Source organism: Glossina fuscipes, unplaced genomic scaffold, assembly GCF_014805625.2.
Source record: "Glossina fuscipes isolate IAEA_lab_2018 unplaced genomic scaffold, Yale_Gfus_2 221, whole genome shotgun sequence".
Taxonomy (NCBI): domain Eukaryota; kingdom Metazoa; phylum Arthropoda; class Insecta; order Diptera; family Glossinidae; genus Glossina; species Glossina fuscipes.
The window spans coordinates 921,957-946,931 of record NW_023998564.1 but is presented as its reverse complement, the minus strand read 5'-3'; the positions used below and the strand labels follow the sequence as shown (position 1 = coordinate 946,931).

Here is a 24,975-nt window from a genome sequence, read left to right as displayed (position 1 = left end):
TAATCTAAAAGTAGACCGCCATAATTTTTTTTTTTAATTATCAAATTAAACAAAGCGGTAGCTAAATTTTCTGCTAATTTACAGAAGGAACGTAATACTCTTTGCTATTTACAGAGCGAACGTAATACCCTATGCTAATTTACAGAAAGATCATAATACTTTATGCTAAATTACAGAAAGAACGTAATACCCTATGCTAATTTTCAAAGCCGTCGGCAAAAGTCCCCAATTTGTTCCAAATTCTCTGCTAATCAATAACAAACATCTGTTTAAATTCTATACAAACAAACAAATTCAAAATATCTGTTGAAAATCTATACAAACAAACAATTTGGCAATTTAACAACAAAAACATTAGTAGTAGTGAATAAGTAGTGAACAAAGCATATAAATAAATGAAATAAAGTGAAAATAAAGTGAACGTAAATAAATCGTTTATAAAAACCGTTTATAAAATTACGGGTTTTCTTTACTCTTTTAACTTTAAATTAATTTTCATTAATTTACACCTAAAGGTAAGCGAGCGAAGAGAACAATAAATTTTCTGCTAATTTACAGAAGGAACGTAATACTCTGTGCTATTTACAGAAAGAACGTAATACTTTATGTTAAATGCAAAGTCGTCGGCAAAAGTCCCCCAATTTTATATTTTTTATTACTTGGCAACGGTATTTGTCCAAACTAAAAAATTAGTTATGACAACGGAGAGTTAGCAACGCAAGCATAGAATTGATTGTGTCAGGACTACTCTTTGAACATTTAACAGACTCAATGGCGTTTCCCTTTTAGGCTGTTAAGTTGGGCATTTAACCATTTAACAGAGCTGCCATTTTTTGACAACTTTTTATAAGGAACTCTGTGCTTTGCATTTTAACAGCGAATTCAGCAAGGGCTGTATTTAATTTAATAATAAAAATTATGGCGGTCTAATTTTAGGCTAACTTGTAACATTAAATAAGTTTAGTTCGCGTATTTTCCAAAACACTAAAAGCGACCAAGTCAAGGAAGAAGAATCACAAACAATCAGGAAACCATTAAAAAGAATAACAATTTATTTTATACATATTTATATATATATTAATGACGCTATTTTAAATATATAATAAAGCTATTTATATTCAAATATAAATTATATAAATTAATATACAGCAACAGGAAAGACCAGTGTGATTTTCCCAATGAAAAATCAAAAAGGTTAAAAAAGTGTTTGTTGCTATAATCTCCAACTTGACGGATGCTTTTGGTTATATTTTTGGTTATATGTTGAGTTTTGGGTTATCGCATGGTGTACTTGTTTCAACAGCATTTTGAAGAAACTCCCCTTATTCGGGGGTTGTAGTCTCGGTTTGTAATAAATTTTCTATTGGGTATATCACAGAGTTCATTGGGTGACATAAACTTCTTTTTTGAGTTTAATGACAAGAAGCGATTTTTGCGAAACCTCATTGGAACATTTAAAGTCGAATGCCCGATGTTTAAATGTTGCTAAGTATTTTGAGATTTTAAAACGGTTTGTTTCGATTCATCATTAAGAGCCATTGGTCTGTTGACATAAAAATTAGTGCATCTCAACGATATCTCATGGGTTGTAAGCCTTTCGTAAAAAGGCTTCATTTTAATATCTTTTATGAACATAATTCAAACACATGTATATGCGTTATTACGAAATGCAAACTCTTGTAGTGAGAGAAAATCTAACCTTCCAATATACGGACTTTCAAAACATTTATGGCTTTGCGCCAAAAATAATGGGTAGTATTATTACCAAAACGAGCGAATAACTAACTGTACTAGGCGAAGTAGGGCATATAGTAGGGTATGTAAATATCGTCGTTATCCAATTATAACGTTCTTACTTATTATATAAAAACAAAGTTATTGTGTCCCGGAAAATCTGGAGTGAAAATTTTATAGAATATTGGACTCAAAACACTTTTCTGACTTACTCATGCTAAAATTTCTATATATTTCATCTTTCTCGTAGAAATATCTATTTTGAAAATAGGACTTCAGCAACAAACAGGCTTTATTTAAGTTTGATAAGTAACTGGTCATTATAGACTTCGTAGAAGGTCCTAAAATCTAAAAAAAAAAGGAAAATTTTTATAGTAGGCCACGGCGCACTATTAAATACCGTGCTCTACTTCGTTGTGTTAGTGAAATAAGGAAGGCAACTAAACTTCTACCTCTTAAACATCCTTTTAAAAAGCAACTATTTAAACATTCAAAAATTCGAATAAGCCAGTCATCCGCCATATAGTTCACAGGCAATAGCTTGTTTTTATAACCGAACGTGAAAAATAAATTGCATGAGAAACTATTTTCCTCGGCAGAAGATGATGTTGATATGTTTAAAACCCATGTTTTGGAGGTGCCTCAGGCCGAATGGAAAAAATTCTGTGACAATAAATACAGCGTACACACACATATACACATATATATATATATATATATAAAATATATAACGTATGCAAACGTGCATAGATCATAAAGGAGAATACTTTGAAAAACAATGAAGCAATTTTTTAATAACAAGTTATAGTTTTTTCATTATTAGACTAAAAATATATAAAAGCGTTAGACAACACAACACAACGGTCCCATACAGTCAATTATATGCTTTGGAAAAATTGCACGTAAACAAAAGTTTAACAGCCATTTACGAAGAGATTTTACCTCGAATTTTTTACCATACTCTCGGCGTCAATTGTGCATTTTTGCCAGGTAAGCTCGGTAAGCATGGCAACACTGTTGATAGAAATATAAAGCACAAGTTAAGCGATTGATAGATTGCGACCAAAAAAGTATAGCGTGCAACCAAAAAAGTGTAGCGTGCAACCAAAAAGTATAGCGTGCAACCAAAATAATAAGTGTTTAATGAGAGAAAGAAACACACAGAGAAGATAGACAAGGAAAGTGAACGGGAGAGAATAAAAAATTCTAAAAAAAACATACAAAGCACAGAACACAAACAATCAAATAAAGACTATTGCACAAAATTCCAATCCAAACGTAGATCCGTGAAAATACTATAATGAATAGGATCAAATGAGAGGTTGTTTTTGATTTAAAACTCAGGTTTGACAGTCATTTTGAAGTGTCAGTTAATAAAACCAGATCCCTTTTACGGTTTATAAAAATATGGTCTAAGGATTTCTGGAGACGTTTTGGGTTCTTGCAGCTACCACAATCCCCTTTGTGTAATGTGTAAAATGTTCAACGATCGTTACGTGGAAACCGTTATATTACATAACTGTTAAACATCTTTGAGTCTTGTATACGTGTATGTAATTGAATCAAAATACGTCTTTATTTTTGATTTTTTCGCGTTTGTTACTAATAATGATGTGAGCTAATATTCATTCATCAATATATACCTCAGTATCTTGCTATAGAGCTTAGATGAATGTTGCTGTATATTATATGTTGTAATATGTTCGTTTTTAGTTATGTTTCTTCTTTATATTACATTTTAAGTTATTTTATAGCTTACATTCAGCTAATGACTTGGTCTGTAAGCATTGACGTGGTTGCCATAAGAAAACCAGCGAACGGTTTTCTGCGAGAAATCAAAGACATTTCAACATTTCACAGTCCAATTTCTTGAAGGTGAAAAAAGAAATATTTGTGTAAACAACTTGAAAAATTGTTTATTTTTTGTTAAAGTTAGCAATGACCGAGCTGTGTAGGCGCAAACTTTGTTGAAATTTTTAAAATTATAAAACTTGAAGAACGGTAGAAGGATATTGACCTGCCTGTAGTGCGTTTTAAAAACATAATCGACTCGGCCGACATTTGTCCGTCGCCTGAATTCGATTTAAAAACACGTAAAAACAGACTTTGGACATTCACAATTCTCTCCTTTTCTAAATGATTTATACGCTTCATTTTACTCTTATCAAACGTAAGTAATGTAAAAATATTTTCTTAAGCTAGTGCAGTGATGGATTATATTGATTGAGATCAGTCTGAAGAAAGAAAGAACATTTAGGAAGAGATTTTTTTAAAATACAATTCCACTCCTCGTTACACAAAAAGACGGAGACTGTAACGTAGAATTGGGCTTGCAACCGCCATTTTTACCATTGGGAATTGGGATTGTAGTTCCGATAATATAAAGTTTATAATAAATATATTTGGTTAACTAAACAAACGAACCTATTAAACCATTCGTTTTCGGTAAAAAGATAGCCAACTAATAATCTATTTAATTTAACTAATTTTTTTAGTTTAAAATATGTTATAAAAGAATATTGCAAATTATTTTGTGCAAAGAGGGTATTTGGGTTGCTCAAACGGAACCATTTTAATGGTATTTAGCTTATCAACTTATCAGTTACAACGTATAGTTTTTTGACCATTGCAAACGACTTCGCTTAGTGATCGTAAACGCTTTCAAGCAATGCTTGATGCATATTTCTGTTTTGCAAACACATTTACAAGCGCGCGACTTTTTTTTATTCTATGACTCGAGATATGCCGGTAATGATTTTGCATTATTGTGTTTATGGGGATTAAATGGGATTCTGAGATTTACCTAGATATGCGCATATTCTCTAACCGCGTGGACACTGAAAATATATTGCGTTATTATATATAATTACATATAAATTATAATCTGCGTCTAGAAATATATACATTGTTGCGAAATTCGCTTTTCTAAAATACGACTCGTACCACTAGATCGTGGATATTCTTTTCAAGAGAAATACACTTCAAAATTCTTTTATTTACAATAATATTTCTTAACAGTATGATTATTCACATTATCATTTATTTTGGCAGTACTCTCGACTCAAATGTTGTTGCCCGCAAGTAGTCTATATATATACATTTTTAGCAGCATATTACTATTACCTAATTTCATGGCTTCATTTTTAATCCGTTAATCTGCTTTTCCGGGAATCGTTTTCCTCGACATAACGCGCCTGCGAAAGTGTACTAGATTTTTCTCCGTCTGCTTTTCCGCTAATCTTTATCATCGACCGGCAGGTGTATGACACGCCGCGAATGTGCATTTGGTTTTGCCCCTTTAGGGAATTTATTATTCGCGAAAATTAGTTACCTGGAATGAGCTGGATTTAGGATTTCCGTAACAATATAAAGTCATCTATAGATTTGCAAATTCTAAACGAAAAGTGAAAGGATTTCCTTCCGTCATGTGTCTTGGAGATTTCATATATCCGATGCATCTGTAATAACCGACCTTTTTGCAGATTTTTTTGGGGAACTCTATCAATGTTCAGATAATTATCCGTATTGATAATTATCCGTATTCGATAAGCTCCTTTGGTGTTTTTCCGTCTATGTCTTTCTCTCAAGAAGAAGTATTTATAGAATTGTCTACATTGAAACCTTGTAGTTACATTGGTTCTGTTGGCCTTCCCTCTGCTATTCTCTAACATCCTGCTGATTTGATATGTTCTCTCCATTTTCACATGTTTTTAATGTTTATTTGAAAAAAGACTTTGCCTCTTCATAAAAGCGGTTTTTGGAAGCTTATTGAGAATTACAGGAGAATTGCCAGCTTAGTCCACTGTCGAAACTATTTGAATCACTGGTAACAAGAAGGTCTTAGGGTCAATTATATCGCACTGTAAGTTTATTTTTTTAAAAGGAAGATCAACGGATACTGATCTTTTGGGGTTTAGTAATACAATTTACAAGGCATTTTTCGAACATAAACAAAATGATCTTATTTTCGCGGACTTTTCCAAAGTTTTCGACAGAGTTGATCATAGGTTATTAGTCTAAAAATTAGGTCGCCTTGGTTTCTCCAACAGTATTATTACTTGGTTCAGTAGCTATCTCGCTGGCCGGATCCAAGGGGCGAAGGTGAATTCTTTCCAATCCAGAGTTTATCCAGAGAGTTACCGTTTGTACATTATAGGGGATATGGTATCACTTTGCTTGATTTAATCTTAAAACGATTTTTAGGTTCCTTCCAAATATAGAAAACTAGCTCCTTGCTAAACAAGGAAGAACATTACAGTTCACACTGCCACAGGTGGTCCAAGATAAAATTATGGTCTACAGATGGTAAAATTTTGGGAAGTGGATCTTCAAGTCTGGTGGCAAATTTTTTCTTGAAGATATATTATACTCGAAAAAATTAGCGCACGTCTACCGAACGCCGTTTATAATGAAAGTGTAGTCCATTAATATACCCATGAAGTGCGCTAATTTTTATAGAAGTATGAATTACGAAATCTACAACGCGATATACGACACATATCAAATAAATGATTCTAGATTGCAGTTAAATATATAATAATATTAAACGAACGATCTACGATGGAATATTAAACAAGTCGGTTCCAATTAATTGGATTAGAATTTTGTCCCATTTTATTACTTTCAACTACTTGTGGTATACGTACGTATGTAACACGAAGAAGGGCTTAAGATAGACCCACATTTTATTATACTAATCGATTCGGAATCATTTTATGAATTTAAGTCTGTCTGCCCGTTTGTACGTCTGATGTTTGCCCATGTCAACTTGTGTTCAAACTACATGTTCCTATTTTTCAGATATTTTGATAAAATTTAGTACACTGATCTGTTTTAATCCAAGTACGAACACTATTGAAAATGGTGCGTATCGGTGCACTTTTTCTAGCGCTCCACATATAACGTCTTATTTTAAATTATATGGAAAAAAATTCAACTTTTCAAAATATCTCGACAAAAGTGGATAATTAATAGTATTCATTTGGACTAGCTGGAAGAATTTTATGAATTTTCACTTATATGACGAAGAAAGCAATTTGAAGTTCATATGACAAAAATGTCTAATTTTCAATGCTCCATGGTAAAATCAAATCATAATAATAATTTAAGCTAAAAAATTTAGCAGTGTCAAATTTGGGCCATCTCGACATATTTTTCGGATTCTACCCTATTTGTAGATTTTCACACACAATGCCACATTCGAATATGTTATGATGAAACTTAACCTGTAATCGTAATTTAAGATAAAAAAGCAACTTTACCAAATTTGGATGACCCACGCCTATATTTGGATTCTACCTTTTGTAAGGATTTACATGAAAATTTTTGTTTTTTAGGACAGGGGAAAAGTTTAAGTTTTAATATTTTATAGTGAAATTTAACCCATAATAGTAGATTGATACAAAAATTAACTACGCTGAATTTTGAATACGTACCACAATTTTTAAACCCCTTGGTCACAAATATTCTTACAGAGAGTATGTCTTTATTTGCAAAGGAGTCTAATTTTTAATACACAGTTCGATAATGTAAGTATAATTTTTGTGCTCTATGACAAAAATAAGAAGTGTGTGAGAAAATGTGGTGCAGGGCGTTTAGAAGTTGATCTAGCCCGGCCATAAATTTTGTAAATATAATAAAACCTACACTACCCTAAAAGTCACAATTCACTGATATAAACTTATATCAAAAAGAATTGAATAAATACGTAAAATCACAAAAGACGTTTTACGTTACACTTCTCTTTAGGTTTTCAGTCGCCTCTCGCAAATTGCAAAAGTAAGAAGAAGACAACTCGCTCAGCGATATTCATCGTTTTTGTTTTTTTTTTTTTTGAAAAGTAACGACAAAACTAAATAAAACTCTCATTAACGCGCGACGCTAGTGTATGCAGGTGAGTCGGCGACAAGCGATAAGGAGAATGAAAAAAGCATGTGGTGAATAACAAAAGGTAAACCAAACATTCTTACACATGCATACAAAAAAGTAGTTTAAGGCAGACAAAATTTTAAAGATACCTTTGTTGTTTCTTATTATCTTGCACTAGAAACAGGTATACCGAGAGTATTAGTGTTAGTAGACAAGGCATCATTAGCGCGGAGTAAGAGTAAGAGTTGATAACGCAACACGCCGCTTAAATAATGGAAGTTTCAATAAGAAATGATCTTAAGCGAAGTTCGAAAGTAAGAAAGAGATAAACAGTTAACAATTTCCTTTTTGAAGAGAGCTGTGGTGAAAAAACTCCACTCAAAAGTAGTATTATTGTGAAAGAGTGTTTTATTGAAAAAGATTTAAAGACTTAGGTGGGTTAGGTAGATTGTCATCGAATTTACCTGTTTTCAGTCAGGTGTGTTTGCGCATCTAAGAAGTGTCATTGAAAATTCTTTTCATTTTTTCACTTAAAGTAACCAGAGGGAAAGCAAGAGTGTAAGAGCATATAAAAATCTATGGTAATTAAGTCAAAAAGCAAAAAAAAAGTGTTTATGAAAATGTAAAAAGAATTTCTAAGTGCAATACCTGTACGAAAGAAAAAGGAAAAAGAAAGGAAAATACTCATTAAAAAAAAATGTGAAAAAGAAAAGTAGACACGAAAGTGTAAAATGAAATTTTAAAATAAATTTTAAAAAATGTCTCAAATATATGTTTGGTGGAGTAAGTGTTCAGTGTAACAGAATATTGAATTCCAAAATGGAAATTGTTACCAATTTAATTAATAAGAATTTTTATATGTATGTTACTGGTTTATATCAAAAACGCGAAATGGTACTTCTCGCGCTCACTCTATCTTTCTCTCCCTCTCTTTATTGCTCTCTCTGTCAGTGTCTCTGCAAACAACTACATTACAATAATCAATAGATGTGTAGTGAAGCCCGAAAGGTGTGTGTAGATGTGCGCGATGCATATGGGTGTGGATTGCTTATTCCGTGATTCTGCAGTTTTTCAAGTATATATGTTCAAAATCATCAGCATCGTTGTTATCATCATTATCGTGAAGACGATAAAAGACGATAAAAACGTGAATTTTTTGTTCGCGCCTTGAATGCTTTGTAAAAGAAATAAAAAAATAAATAAATAATATACTAAGAATAATAGAAAAAAAAAGAAAAGAGTAAAAAAAAAAACACAAACATACACAAACAAACTAACCAACAAAGTAATTTTATCGAAAAGAATAGGCACAATATAAAAAAAAGAAATAATTTAAAATGAAAGAGAAGAAATATGCTAACAACTATCACCAACGAAGTCACGTTTGCGACAAATATCGTTTAGTGTTACTACAGCCCCGCAATAATAGTCAACTTCCAGCAACGTCATCATCGTTTTCATCATTATCATCAGTAACATCATCGCCATCATCAGTTTTATTGCTTCTCAAGTTTTTTTTTCAGTTTCTTCAACTTAAGCGGAAAGAAAAAAAAAAAAGAAAACAAAACAACAATAACAACCTATCATTGTGATCGTTGTTATTGCAGTGGTTCAGCATCAACAACCGTTTATGGCTGAGAATCTACTTTGAAACGGTTGAAACCAGAATATACAGCTAAAAAAAAAAAAACGAAAGAAAATAAGAACGACTTACTCTATTCACAATGACAAATAACCGAAGCGTAAAATATCAAAAAGGCTTAGCAAATATCGGAATATATTCGGATAATAACTTTTTGTTATCCGTAACTCTTCGTATTAATATCAGAAAGTTTTCATTACTAGAAAGTAGAATTCTTTGGATCTTGACTTCATATAGTAATTAAAAACAATGTTTTGAAAGATGGTTTCGATTCGTTCGTATTGTGTAGCGACTCGAGGTTCACTTCTCCTTTTCCTGGAAATTTCTTATTTAATTTAATGAGTAAAACTTAAGTTTCAATTATTTTTTATTGGTATATCTCATATCTTAGCTGATATAATCTCTAAAAAAGATTTGCTTTAGACCACGAATATGTTCTCCAGAAATTACACGATTGTTACCCAGGAACACAGAGGACTGTTTATTGGCCATTTCAAAAAAGTGTGTATGAGTCGGTACATTGCGGCCGAATTACATTGGATTTGCCATTCCTTTTGTAAGATCTCTAAATGATTTAGCTATGTGTGTCTGTTCCCTTCCTTTGTCGTCGCAAAAATTATAATGGGAGCGAAAATTTTAAAATATATGGTCATAGTCAGCACATTCCTTAGTAGATATACCGTTTTCAGCGCACGCTAAGATGTTAGAATTTAAATATTAATTATTACTAACACTATTTTATGCAATGCAATGACGTTTGCAAATCTATTTTAGTCGCTTCTCGATTAGAAGAATATTTCGCGTCGTACATATTTTTTGTTTTATGGTATTTCTTTTATGTAAATTTGTTGTAAATACGAAAAATACACATTTCCTATTATAAACGTAAGCAAGTAAAATAATCATAATAAAACGGGGCCGGCTATAAGATGCGCTATCATGCAGCTGTTTATTTCCACCTATTATATATGAATACTGACATTCCATATCCGCTTGAATATAAGAGTGGGTTCAAATTTCCAATGCAGTAGAGTTAATTTGGTCGTAGCTGTAGCGACCAGCAGTCACCGTGTTCCAGGACTAGAGGACATTCCCTGAGCGATTAATCATATTAAAAAAATAAAGCAAAAATGGAGTAAAAACATTTCAAAATAAGGCATTATAGGGGAAGTGGTCATCCTTGAACCAAAACAAATGAGTGTAGCAAAGCTCATCAAAATATATTAAAAATTGCGGCGGGTATGCTAAATACAAAGAAACAAGACGCAGAGACGGATAAATTTCCATCCAATTTTACGGCTGTCGGCTTTATCAAAACTCTACCGCACCTTAGATTTGAACTCATGACCATTGAGTTGTATTTGGGAGTTACTCAAGTACTTTGATGGTCTAACTCAAGTCCTTCTTCTCAAGTCCTACATCATTGCATTCAAAATTGCTAAAACTGGGCTTTCATGTACCAAGATGCATTTACGTGTTGATGCCCCCAATAGGGAGAGTAAATAAATCTAAATAGCTGCAAATATTTATCAAGACCATTCACAGTTCCAAAGCAAAAATGAGCCTTTACTTTCAAACACGCACAGCAATGAAAGAGTTAACTGCGTCGATCCCTTTAGAAAATGTCCATTTAAATTGCGTCGCTAAAAATTAGCGATGACGAGTATACTCGCCTATACGGAATGTGTGTATTATGAAATTAGTAATGAAATAACTTGATAAAATCACCTACACACATTTTAGTAAAATAACTTTTTTAGGTAGTTACACAGATAGTAATACACTTTCAAAGTATTCGGTTGTGTTACAGTAGTGATACGTAAGTACGACGTGGGAGTTCAAAGAGGTCATGTAAGACCTATTTTATTTCTTTAGTTTTTAAGAAGAGCTGCAGAAGCACATAGAGCACATAGTGCCATTATTGGTTTGCGAAATTTCAGTGAAAGTTTTACCAAGTTCTGATCGGCTAAATACCATTGATGATGATTATGATTGAAGTTGATTGGCACAACGAATCGCGATATTACAGAAAAACTTAACTCATCCAAGACAACAAGTTTATTCCTTATATAAGAAAAATTACTTTAGTTCGTAGTTCAAAATTGCAAGAAATTTTCGGACTATCTAATAAAATACATTATTGTTGCAAATACACATTCATAATGAAACTTTTTGAAGAAATGCGTTCAGGATGGATGGAGGGATCGTGACCTATATATTCGTCATACCCAGTTAACTGGTTAAGAGATGTTGGTTGTCCTAAAGCTTAATACAAATATATCCAATAGCTTACATGTTCATTTCAGTGATAATATGACTGCGTCAGAGCACTTGACCCGTCTGTAAAAAACGTACAAAGTCGATTGTGGATTGCCTTCATGAATTATGAAAATGACCAAAAGTGGTATACATTTATTATTATGTAAAATACTTACGCAATTTCTAAATCGCTTGACGCAAAATTACTTAATATCAAAATAAGCACAATTGCCGCACAAGAAATGCCATAAAAAAAGAATAAGTGTTTAAAAAGAAAACATTTAAGTGAAATTTTAAGTTATTTTCACGTTTTGCTAAGTTATAAAAATTTACTTCAAATCATATAATGTTACAGAATTTATTCGCTTAGTGAAATGTATATTTTTGAAACTTTAGTTTAAATTTGAATTCGCTACACAATCCGTAACGAACGTAAATAAAACGAAAAAAAATACCTAAAATCTGAGATATACATAAACTCGTACTTGTGTTCATGCAAACATTGATATATTGATATAACTATATGTAGTTAATTAATTGGCTACACATTCATATATATATCAATTTTTTTTTATGTATAAATAAAATAGCCTCGATGACACATACGCGAGGAATGGTAAATGTATTGCAATGATCTGAAAAACGTAATGCACAAGTTTGACTGTGTATTTGATCGAATTGACGTTTACGAAAATAAAAAAACTGGTTGCTGTTATTACTGTCACTGTCGTTGCTGCTGCTGCTGCTGCTGTTGCTGTCTCTGTCAATTTCTTGTTTTTCAACAAAATATTAGCAAAGTTTTAAGTAATTTGAAATTATATTTCAAAAATAAAAAAACTATTGATTTACAATAAACGACGACGGCAACGTCTAGTCTCGTCGCAAATTCATGTTTTTATCATAAATAATTCGTTGAAGTAACCAATCAAGCGATTCCTACACTTGAATTAAAGTCAAGTTGAATAAGTGGCTCTGTGTTTCAGTAAACTTGCATATTTTTTTGCGAATGTGTGCGTTTGTTTGCATTTTTCAAGTGACCACATTAACTTAATCACTCGTCGCAGTCAGTTATCGTATACTGATAATAATAAGAGAAACAAAAAAAAAGAAGAAAAATATTGCTCTCACTGCGTGAAATAAGCTGTGCATTTATACCAGTTTTATTTTTTTAATGGCCTATCAATGCATAGGTGTTCGTTTGACTTGTGCACACGTTCGATTGTGTTTGATTAAAATATTCCTGGTTAACATGAATTTTTGTTTATTATTATTAAAGAGAATTTTTCTTTTTTTTCTCTCCTATGCATACAATACAATATGTGAAAAACAAAAATCGTACATTCATACATAGCATAGACGTACCTATATGCGGTTGCTGTTGCTTTTTCATGCGTGGTTTTACCTTTTTCATGTTTTTTGTGCATACACGTTAAAAACTTGGAGCGACCACATTCTTTTGGGAGACTGACTCCATAATGGTCATATCATGATATAAACATGCACACACACATGCATGCATACTGTACTCATGCATTTATGCTCTTACAAAATGTTTACTCATGCATTCGTCGGCAATTATTATATATATTTCATAGTATACACACAGACACACAATAAAACTTAAAACTTGTATCGCATATATTGTGTTTATTTGATTTTCCTCCCCACTCAATTATTGACTCTTTACACTCATACCCTCGTGCATAGATACATATAAACGTACACCCATACAATTATTTGTAGAGCTGAGCTCACTTTGAAGTCTTTGACTGTTGGTTTATTCATTCGGGTTATTGCAAGCTTATGTTTGTGTGAAAAATGTCGCTTGACAGAAATTGGCGGTTTTTAGAGTCAAAAAAGAAAAAACAAATATAAATAAAAATCGAAAACGAAAACGAAACTAAAACGAACTAAACACTGAAGTATTCTTTAGTGAGATCTCCCTGTGAACATATTCATCAAAACATAAAAAATAAAAATGAAAAAGTGTTTGTATGATGCGTATTATGTTATATCAAAAAAGTTTTGTGAATTCGGGTGCAAAAAATGTCACAAATCAAAAGATCGGTTTATTCAAAAGTATGTAAATTTTCAATCGGGAGAATAGTACGCTACCACGGTATCAATTGTTAAAAACGTGTGTGTATTACATTTTACGTCGTCTAAATTAACTCGTTTGCTGCAGCTGTTTTTGTTAATTGAGAATGAATTTATTTTTCAATTTTCGCTTTAAATAAAAGTTGTAAACAGCATTGTGAAGATCTTCTGAGGAAAATGTTAAATAAATCAAAATAACAGTACACTTGAGGTTCGAAGATTAATTACATCTCTGCATTGTCGATGCATTTTGATGGGTCGTTTTAAGTATTTATCTCGTCATAGTTGTTCTTTTCATTAGGAGACTTAAAATATTTGAGAAAATACAAGTAATAAACTTATAAAATAAAGGAACAAACTTGCACAGATGAAATCATGAAAAATATGCAAAAGTGTATTTCATGATCAATTTCATGATGTCCTTGTCGAATTTCCTCATAAAGTTTTATCGTTATGAATGTGCTTTTGTTGCAGTAATGTATTTTAGAATGTCTGCATGTTATTTTCTCAAGTTATTTCGTTACAAGCTAATATCGTCTTACACGTTCTCTGTGTACGATGAGTTTACTCGTTATTGCCAAATTTTTGCAACGCAAATTAAGTGCACACATCTCGAAGAGGTCGACATAGTTAACTAGTTAACAATCGTGGTATCTTTTTTTCGTGAAAGTCAATCGACAAGCAAAACATACTATATCACAGAATGTATCATCGAAAAGGATCTGATTTGTGACCAAACGGTGAATCCATGCAGAGAAGAAGAGGAAGAAGAAGTTTCTGACCGTAAATTCCTTTAAGCAACATGTTCATTACAAACTAGTCGCTTTCCAATTTTTTTCAAAGTTAATTTTCAAAGATAACTTGGGCTGATTAAAATCGTAGAGGAGAAGCCCGATCCCGAAAGTTTGCTACAGAAACTTTGATACTTAGTGTAAATTTCGACGTGATGGTTTGTTTAAAGTGGAAACTGCAGGGTTTTGGAAAAAAAGATATCTCTTTAAATTTCGTGTCATATTTGCGCTGCTAAAATGCACAGCGATTACTGTGGTGACATTTAACAAATAAATACTAGAAGGCTTTCAAATACGGAACGACACATATCTGCAGAGAGCGTTGCAATAGCGAAAAAAGTATAACTTTTCACGATTTCGAAATCAGTAGTTAGACGCAATCTTATTGGTCCCGACCCAAACTGTCGCATCTATTGCTTCAACAACTGAAGAGAGAAATAGTCGAACAACTTTTCCAAATCTAAATCAACTGACAGTTAGGCTAGTTCTCACGGTGGCGTACAGTTGCATCAGAGTTTTTCGAGGAAGGGAGGAGGAGCGCTTTAACACTTTTATGTCAGTTTCGCTAAATTTATTGTAAAGATAACTTCATATGGTTAAATGCGAGAGAAAAGCTTCTTTAATATATCCGGCGTCTCTATACATATGGTCTATTTGCACAAATGTTTGACTTTTACGTTTATACCATAGGGATTGATTCTGCAATCAGTACTCTTTTAAAATAAAAACTTCACTTTCTAATCCTTGCATCAGCGATGGGATTGTGCCAGGCGTAAGCTTAGTACATCGAAAAATTGCAAAGGAAATTGAAAAATAATTACATAAATGGAAATAAATAAAAATGAAAACTCGAAAGCCTTTTTAGCTTCCGACAATTCTCATGACTTTTTTGATAAATGTGTTCGCACAAATAAATTAATAAATAAAAAGAATTTAAAATCAATTCGTAAAAATAATTACACTATTTTCAAATCACATAACTTTTGTAGGTAAGAAAAAAAAAGAATAAGAGTCTTTCTGCTCTAAGCTCAACTATGAGAAATAACATAGAAACAATAATAATTCAATATTAAAGGTTGCGCATGCGCAAACGTGACTTGTATAAAAGAAATTGTGAAATCGATTCTTTTACCATTTGAAAAAGAATACAAAGGAAAACAAGACAGATAGCTACGGCATATAACTTATTCTAATAATAACTTATTTTCCCTGAGAAAGAAATTTATTACATAAATTATTTATAAATACATATATAAAGCAACGGTGTTCACATTTTTTACACAAAAGAAAGAAAAAACACAAATAAATAAATAAACAAAAACAAAGATCGTTGACTGTGCATTCAACTTGGTGATGTAAGGTCAGTAACATTTTTTTTAAATATTCTTTTCTGCTCTCTTTTCATAACTTTTTCATTTCCCTTATAAAAAGATAACTTAAAAATCATCATCACTATCATTATATATATATATATATATATATTATATATATATTGTTTTTTTTCTTAATTAATTCCAAATGAATCTAAACAATCGCATAGGTATGTTTCTGCATGGTTCGTTTGTTTGCTTTGCATTAATTTATTGTTAGAGAAATTCTTTATTCCACCCGTATTTGACTTTATCCTTAAGTTTATATTGAAATTAGTTTAAAAAACATTGACTTTAATGGTAATGACAATCTTATATGATTTTTTATCTTATGACTTCGTTGGAATAAAAGCGAACACAAGAATTTTGATTGCCTAACAGCTTAACATTTAATAGATGATCTATATTTGCTTTACCTGTTTCTCCGTTATGTTATGCCTTAATATTTTGCAGCATGAGAGTGGTTCATCGTTACCAAAAATTCGATGCCAAAAACACACCTTTTTGTCATTATTTTGTTTTTTCTCTTATTTCGTTGAATTTTCTTTAGAATTTTATTTTCACAAATGCCTCAACGAATATATACTTACGTTAGAAAAATTTACATTCTTTTCTTTCTTCATAGACAAGGGCAACCAGCAGTTTAGAATAACAAAGTTTTGTATCCACCGTAATTGGATTAACGTACGTATTAAACGTAACGTAAGGCATTAAAGATTCCACAAAGTTTTTATTGGTATTAACAATTAACGTAAGATTTTGAGGAGTATATAATTCAATTCACCTCTGTAACGTCCATAACAAAGACAGATGGCTTTAAGAGTTTTGCGTGAGTACCGCTATGTACCGCTATTATGGTGTCCGGTAGAACGCGAGTTAATTTGACGCGAGTTAATTAGCATCCTCCAAGGAGTTGGACAATCCCCACTGAAAGGGGCTCTACGACTCTCGGAATTTCAAATGATTGAAAGGGTATGACCCAAATTTCTTCAGCTTTGTTATCGGGATAACCACAGCCACCACGGGCCGTAATATAATGGGAACTGCCTCACAACTTTAGGAGAAATTCTACTATAGTTATAATCGAATTTTTAAAAAGCTAAGAAGCCTTGCCGCATTGGTCGTTAGTATTTTAGCTTACATTATTACTGTTACTGTTAATTAAATATAATAAACAAAATTGGATAATACAATGAAGGCGGGCGTACCACACGACTTCATAAGTGATATTTATTGATTTAATTATTTTACTGGGAACTAGTGTGGCAAATCTAATAGGTTGCGGGCAGTTCGACAGAAATCATGTAACGAAATTAATTTTGGTGTCAGTTAATGGCAAATGACGCCGTCAAAAACTTATCGTCACCCGAGGAAATCCAGACATGGAGTACGGCATGTCTGCAGGTATTTAAAACGCAAATTCAAATTTGGTACATATATTTTAACATATAAGTATATGTGATGATGTAATGTTATAAATGCAACCTCATATTTCCTATTTATATTTTCTACTAATATATATGTAAATATATCTATAATTATTTATTTATTATTACCGTTATAATTTATTTAGACCAAAGGAATCAATTCTAGGATTAAAATTAGGATGAGCATTAGCAACCAAGACTATTGATTTTTTTTTTTTTTTTTTATAAAGTAAACTAGATCATTAAGCTAGTTGCCTTAACAGAGTTAAACATTTTATTGGTATTAAGTTCTCCAATAAGTTCATGGGTTTAGACATGTTCACAGAGTTAGGCAGGTCGTAAGCAAATTTTAATTTATTGGAAACGTCTTAGCGTCACAACGTGTACGTTTAATCGTAAAATTTTGATCATAACTGTAAATTGGAACGTTAGATTTCTTTAGGATCCGTTAATGCACTACAGTAATATGATGAAAGCGAATTATTGCAAATATTGTGATCTTGATTTTCTTCTTCATTGCTAGAATATAGTGTTCAATTGCGGTTAGGGATTGGACTAGTGTATGTACCATAACACTGTCCAGTTTTTTCTCAAGTTTTTTCTTAAATATTTTTCTAACATAGTTTTGAATGTGAATGATGCCGAAACCACGAATTTGTTTGCAAGGTTTGCTCGTTCATTTCCCAAGAAATCAGTTTGATCCTGTATAGAAAAATTTTTATGTAGTCTCCGTATGTGCCAATGGTAATCCCCTGGGTTTTTCACCTAAAATTTACATCGCATAGGATAGTAATTACAACACGTAACTTTTAAATTGTAAGAGTTTGGCGAATAAATGCATTTCAACATGTACCGACAACGGTATACACCGCAAGTAACATTGACAAAGGATATATGTGCTAAATTAGAATTGAACAACTGAATGCCTAAGTTTTGTAATTGTAATGAATATCAGCCACAGGATATTCTTATCTTCATTTTTTCAGTTGGTTAGCTATGTTTTTCACGGATTCGCTTTATACGCCAACTTGCTAAATTGAAAATCTTTTAAAGTTTTTGATTTCCACTTCAGCACGCACAAACTCTTTTTCGATTTCTCGCATATTCGCTCGAGATAGTTAAACGGAGCAGCAAACTGACAAAATTATAGTTTGCTAAGCCAACCCAAAACCCAAGTTAAGCAATTGCGTGACTTTTGTATATATTGTATACAAATATTTATATTATAAGTGCCATAAATGGAATAATACTATTCCAAAAAAAAAAAAAAAAAAATTTAACAAAATTTGCGAAAACATTTTCCATGCTAGTATTGTAAGCCCTATTAGTATAACATATCACATACTATGACATTATTATGAATGCAAATCTTCAATGATTTGGATGCCAAGAGCTGAAATAGGTGGGCAGCGCATGCATGCATCCAAACGTACAGGGGTGTATAAAGCAAGGGAAATATAGAGAAAACAGAAAATCAATGAACTTTGAAATTCAATGCGTATATTGCAGGACAGGATTCATTTCTTGTCGCTAGATTCAACATTTGTGCAGATATAACAAACAAACAAAAAGAAAAATCAACATATACACGCACACTCACCCAGCTAAGTATGTCAATATATTGGAATGGAATTATTTAAAGGAAAGTGGGTGCAACGAATACAGGCACATATACACACCCACACACCCATATGTTCGCTGGTATGAATTTATGAGCCGGCTTAGTTTGACTTGGGGAATCTTTTCCAACGCATACTTGCGTTGGTGTGTGCGTGTGTTTTCTTTTTCCTTATGATTTTGATTATGTGTCACTGTTTTTGAAATTGTATTCGCTTATACATGTCAAAATATCAAAAATCTCTCATGTTTTTTGTATTGAGTTAAGAGGGAAAAGAAAGCAAAAGCAACACATGTTTGCTTACATTTATGGCGCTATTCATATATACATACGTGCGTACATATGATATATATGTATATTTATATATATGTATGCATATCTCAGGCAGCAAGCTGTCTGCTTACGCCCCCAAAATTAAAGATAGTTTTTATTTTTCTTTTTTTGTTTTGTAAACATAACATATCCATAATCTGCACAACGCTAGCGCTATTCCGTTGCCAGTAGCGTAGTAGACCGACTTTGTATTTATTTGTTATGCATGCAAGAATTCTACCCTCCTTGTTGTTAACTCTTTTACGCTTGCTTTAAAGTTTTTCCTGTAAACAGCTAAATAAATTTTATGCGAAAAATTTGTTGGAAACTTTTTGCTTTTTTTCTTTGTGCTCGATATGTCTACGTAGGCATGAAAATAGTTCTCCCTTAAAGTTGCTTGTTTTAGTACAATATTTGCTTATGACTTTAAGAGAAAAATTCACTTGTAATTTATTGTAATAAGGACCTTTTCTTCTTCTTTTTCTCGATGTTCATTCTTTTTACGAAAAGAATAAAAAAAAACTCGAACAAGTATAAAATATACTTTTCATTGAAATTATTTAAACCCGTATATGTGGGGGATACATGCGAATTGTATGTATATATGTGCGTTTATAAATGCATACATGAGTAGACACTCTGCTTGTTTGCTTTACTAAATTACAAAGGCTTACGAACAAAAAATATTTATATATATATATATGTATGAAGTAGTCTTTTAAGTAACGGGGTTAATAAATATGTACATATTACGTACATGCATTTAAATATAACATCTGTGTATGTGTAAACGAGCTAGTTAACAGGGTATACACCTTTTTTATGTGTTATTTATGTTCCTTAGGGCGAAATAAGAAATTTTGGAAATCATATAAAAATATATACATTTTTTCGGTCAGCTTGGAGTTGTAAGAGAGATTGGTCAGGTCGCTGCGACGGGATATATTGAAACAGATCCTGGTTTCTTCGCGCTCGTCCTATTACGCATTAGCACAATCTTTTCGGATGGCTTTTTCGGAGAAGGAGCAACTTGACTTTAGGGTATAATGATAGGAGTTTGCTTTGTCGATATTTTCCCTTCAGTATGTCTAATATCATGGGTGTCAAAGAGTTTCTAATGTGTTTTGATTGTGTGTTGCCGTAGGGAAGAATTTTGTTGGCTACGTTTCATGGAAGGACCGCTACGCGCCAAAGTGTTGTGTGACAATTCAGTTGGGAACCTAATCCAAAGACACGAGCCTCCCACTGATTAGAAATGTATTACTGAGCTGGAAACGTAGAATAACTTCAGGCTAGGGAAGCGACTTTACTTTGAAGCGGAATTGAGTAGCGTAATAGTCGCTTCATGAGACATCGCATATCGTTGAGTTAAGCCTTAAAAAAGGAGATATCTTTGTTCGAAGGACATTATCGGCTTTCTTATGTTTATGCATATATAGCGCATGTAACATAGACTTATTTCATCTGCTACTGCTTCGTTTTCTTACAATATCTTTGCTAACATTGACAAAGAATATACATCACATGCGAAATCTGTGAAAAAACATTTCTATGCATTACAAACATTTTGCACTTATATAAATATATCAACTGTTGAGGATCTACGTAAGCGTAATGATATTTGTTTTAAAATCTTGTATATTTTATAACTTCTCAACTATATTAACACGTCGACATAGTTTGTACAAATATAGAAGCCCTGTATGTTCGAGCAGAAGAAGCTTTTATACTTGGCGTGAATGATTACAGAGTTGATGACGAAGTTATGGTGTACGCAGATGTTTATTTTTATATAACTACAGTTACATTCATATGAATGTATATATTATGCCTATAATTGACTATAATATTTCATATCATTTGTTTTTATCCTTCAACGAAAACTAAAGAAATGCAGGCCGCATAAAAGACATAAGCAAAGAGGATTACGGTCAGGGAGATAAATTCAGAATTTAATGAAGTAAGAAATGAAATGACAATATGTCGAACCGTATACATTGTAATTGGAATATGTCAACATTTTATATGTATATAAATTTTATGTACATATATATATGCAAATTTGTGCAGCTCTGTAATCTAGCAAACGTATTACATATTAGAAGAAAATAAAGGAAATGAAATGGTTTTTTTGAGTTGCTTTAAATTTAGTGAAATTTTATTTGATAACCTTAACTAAAATTAATTAAAAGGAAATGTAATAAAGTGTAGGTTTTTCTTAAATAATATTTTTTTAATTGGAAACGCTCTTACTGTGCGTGTGCATTTTAAACTCTAGACTCCTTCAATTTTTGTGCCAGTGCTTTTCCCAATCTTCGAAGCACTTTTGATATGCACTCTTTGGTATGGCCTTGAGCTCTTTCAACGATGCCGTCTTTATTTTGTTAATCTTGGCAGAAGCTCGTCTTTTCATGGGCCTTTACAGTTTTAGGGGCAGGTATAACTCGCACGGAGCCAAGCCCAATTTTTTCGCTTGGCCGTGATTACGGTTTAATTTTTTGTTTAAAAATTACTAGGCAAAGTCAAACATGTGCAGTTTCGGAACAACATTCGCTGCCACACGTTTCATGCCCAAAATATCGAAAAACATTGGATGGTATGAATCAACCGAATCTCGGCCCACATTCTCGGCAACTTCTCTAATGCTGATTGGACGATTCTCCACAACAATTTTCTTCACTGCTTCAATATATTCATCGGTTATTCATGTGCTGGGGCGTCCAGGGCCGGCATCGAAATTAATACCTTTTACGGTACCATCTAACAAAATTTTTTTCGCTCCAAATGGATCCGCCAAATGGCACAGATAATATTTTAAGTTATTTGGAGTATTTAATTTAATTTTTCACACAAAATTTAATACGGAATCATTGATCCACTTTTTTCGATAACAAAAAATCGCCAAACATGCCAATCAAAATATGCGTCCAATCCTCATATCTGTCAAAAACAAGCTGAATATGTCAACATATTTTGCGAATATGTACACCAACACAGCAAAAAGAAAAGAATCGAATTCTGAGAAGACACCTACTTTTTTCAACACACCTCGTATGTGTAATATTATCAATACGAATTGCAAAATATAAAAAAAAAAGTGTTGACGCGATGGCTTCATTTACCTGTTAACAAAACGTGCTTTAACTCGCCCTTTTAGGGATTTGCAAACCCTTGGATTCGAATAATAAACGATTAAATAAAATGTGTGTCAAATATACAATTATGTTCACAAAATTCTGACTACTTGTTTTAATTGCATTTCAATATATATGAGAATGACGGGCTTAATATTTAAATCTACTCATTGTCGGGATGTAATATGCACAAAGGTGTGTGTGGTCATATGCCGATAACAATAACTTACAAGTGTGATTTCTTATATAAATAGATCACGGCGCATTCATCTGTCCTTATAAGGCGAAAGGTCTAAAAGAGAATTCCACCCTAAGCCATGAAGAGCAAAAAGAGTAGAGCATTTTGTAAAGTAAATGTGGAAAATTTCAGTCATCTAATTTTTATAATTCTGAGTAACCACAACAAGTTTTTGTTAAGAAAAACGGACTTGTGTTCGGCTTATGTTCGAATGCACGCTTCTGCTCTGACTAATTTAGCCCGTTTTCTATATCAACCCGCGTGCAAAAAGTTCCAATGTTTCTAGCAAATTTTAATTCAATATCTTCACTTTTGCGACCAGTAGAATGTAAACAACAGACACCCCACAGACACATAGGTGAACCAACTTGGCTAAATCAATTCAGAATTCTACGTTTATCAAAATTTATAGGTCCTCTGAAGCATCCTTTTCGAAGTTGTAAACACGACGACAAAATAGGTATACCGCTCATCTTTCATTTGCAAGAACTTACAGTGGTGGGTATAGAAAGACACATTCACGAACATTTGTTTGTTATGTTACACATTTAGTGGACATAAGTTCACTAATTGTGTAGAACACTAAAAGACACAGATAAAGTCAAGGAAATAATATCATTTCCATGCAATTTTAACTTTATATGTTCGGCCCGGACGCTAGTATGCCAAGAATATCTCATAAATGTTTGTATTGTATATCTCGTTAGTCTGCGTAAGCCGAGGGGAATGTAATAGAGCGAATGATTGTTGTAGAACAGTTATTCTGGAATTATAAACGTTGGTCACATATTAAATATATGTGTTGCGAATGAATGTACACTTCTCCACCGTAACACCTTTAATGTTTGTATCACATAAATAATAGTAAGTGTACTTTTACGTGCACTCGGCATAAGTTCAATCAAGCAGACATTTACATATACATAGATACATACAGTTGTATGCATATGTTTGTAACACATTATAAAAGCGACGCATGTGCATATGGCTGCCAGCAAATAATATAAAAAAAAATTTTTTTTTGGTTTTTTGGTTGCCGGCACAACTCAATAAATAAACCATGAGTCATATTTCCGTATGTTAAAAATGGTAACAGTTGGCATTTTCCAATAAAATTTTTATGAAATTCACAAAAACAAATTATTCGTAGAAAAAGTTACTGTCGATGAATATAATAAATAATAAATGCATAAAAGATTAATGATTGCCAAATATGGGACGTTGTGTGCCTGAAAAGGCTCATAAACGTGATTACACTTTTAGGGAAATTGAAGAACTTCCAATTATCCGATCTTCCAATTATCCGTATATCTGCATTTCATGGGAAGTGGTCGCAAAATAACCGGATCTGAGCCATTTTCAATGGCACTCGTCCTTAACCAAAGACACGGCGATGTATCAAATTTCATCAAAATTTCTCAAAAATTGAGACCTGTAGGCAACAAGACAAACGGCCAGACAAGTTTAAGTCGACTCAGAAAGTAATTCTGAACTGATCGGTATAATAAGCGATGGGTCAATATCAAGTCCTTCTGGGTGGTAAATACATCCGCAGTAGCTTGTACCACAAGTTGTACGGGTTCTAAAGTCAATTAAAACGAATGAATGACCAATGTTTGAAAATTTGATTTAAATACGCTCCGATTGTTGACACACGATTATAAAATTGAAATCTTGTTAGCTAAGTTATTTTTTTTCTTGGCAACTTTTACTTTTACACCTGTGTAAATAAACATACGTAACTATAAATACGTTAGACTACGGTTCTATTATATCCATTCCTGGAAGATAAAATTATAGCAGTCTTGTTATTTTGGTTTCAACACCAGAAGTGCGTATATTTGCCATGTGTGTGAAACTGTAAACCGGCTAGATATTCTGTTGACTTCCTAAATTTTCCAATAATTAGACACCGAAATGGGAATTCTTTATAGACAGGCAGATCGTGCAGCTTATACAGCGTCTTCCAAAATGAGATCATATTACTATATTAAGTGGTTGCGTTAATTTTCACAACAATTTTGCACTTTCCAGACGCAACTGCCATTGCGATGACATTTTAGTAATAAAAACTAAAAGTTTAAACAGGTTCAGCTCATGCAAGGTGCATGCATAAGATTACGATACTTTGAACAACGGAATCCTAAGCGGTGAGGTTAATTTTTGAAATCTACAAAAACAAGCGATCTTGTTAAAAGGCTAACGCAGAAAGTCGAGGATGGCAAAGTTACCACATTTAAGGAGCGCTTATTAGCAATCGCAATTCGTCGTGTGGAAGAAACGTAAAATTAATACAATTGCAAGACTTAGTAAATAAATTTCTGCAAATGCTCGCGCCCGATGCTGGCTCCAGTTAATATTTTTTGGAAAACGTGCAATTAATCTGCAGCAACTTTTAGTACGGGTGGGTATTTGTTGTATGGCTGTACCCTACGCCACTTTTGTTGCAGGATATAGTAAGCGTACATAAAACGCAGAAGCGCTT

The 24,975-nt window shown here is 32.6% G+C and overlaps 1 protein-coding gene across 4 annotated transcripts in view; it reads left to right on the top strand.

Annotated features, from left to right (window-relative positions):
- Window positions 1-8,038: 8,038 nt before the first annotated feature.
- The window catches only part of LOC119642249 (apoptosis-stimulating of p53 protein 1), a 107,977-nt gene continuing 91,040 nt past the window's right edge, over window positions 8,039-24,975 (top strand). Inside the window, exons 1-2 of one of the 4 annotated variants that reach the window (XM_038041330.1) lie at window positions 8,039-8,183; window positions 15,381-15,751. The gene's annotated coding sequence lies outside the window, so the exon portion shown is untranslated. Of the gene's footprint in view, window positions 8,184-8,297; window positions 13,496-15,380; window positions 15,752-24,975 lie in introns of those variants that run through there. The other 3 variants (XM_038041329.1, XM_038041328.1, XM_038041327.1) reach the window with 3 other exon arrangements.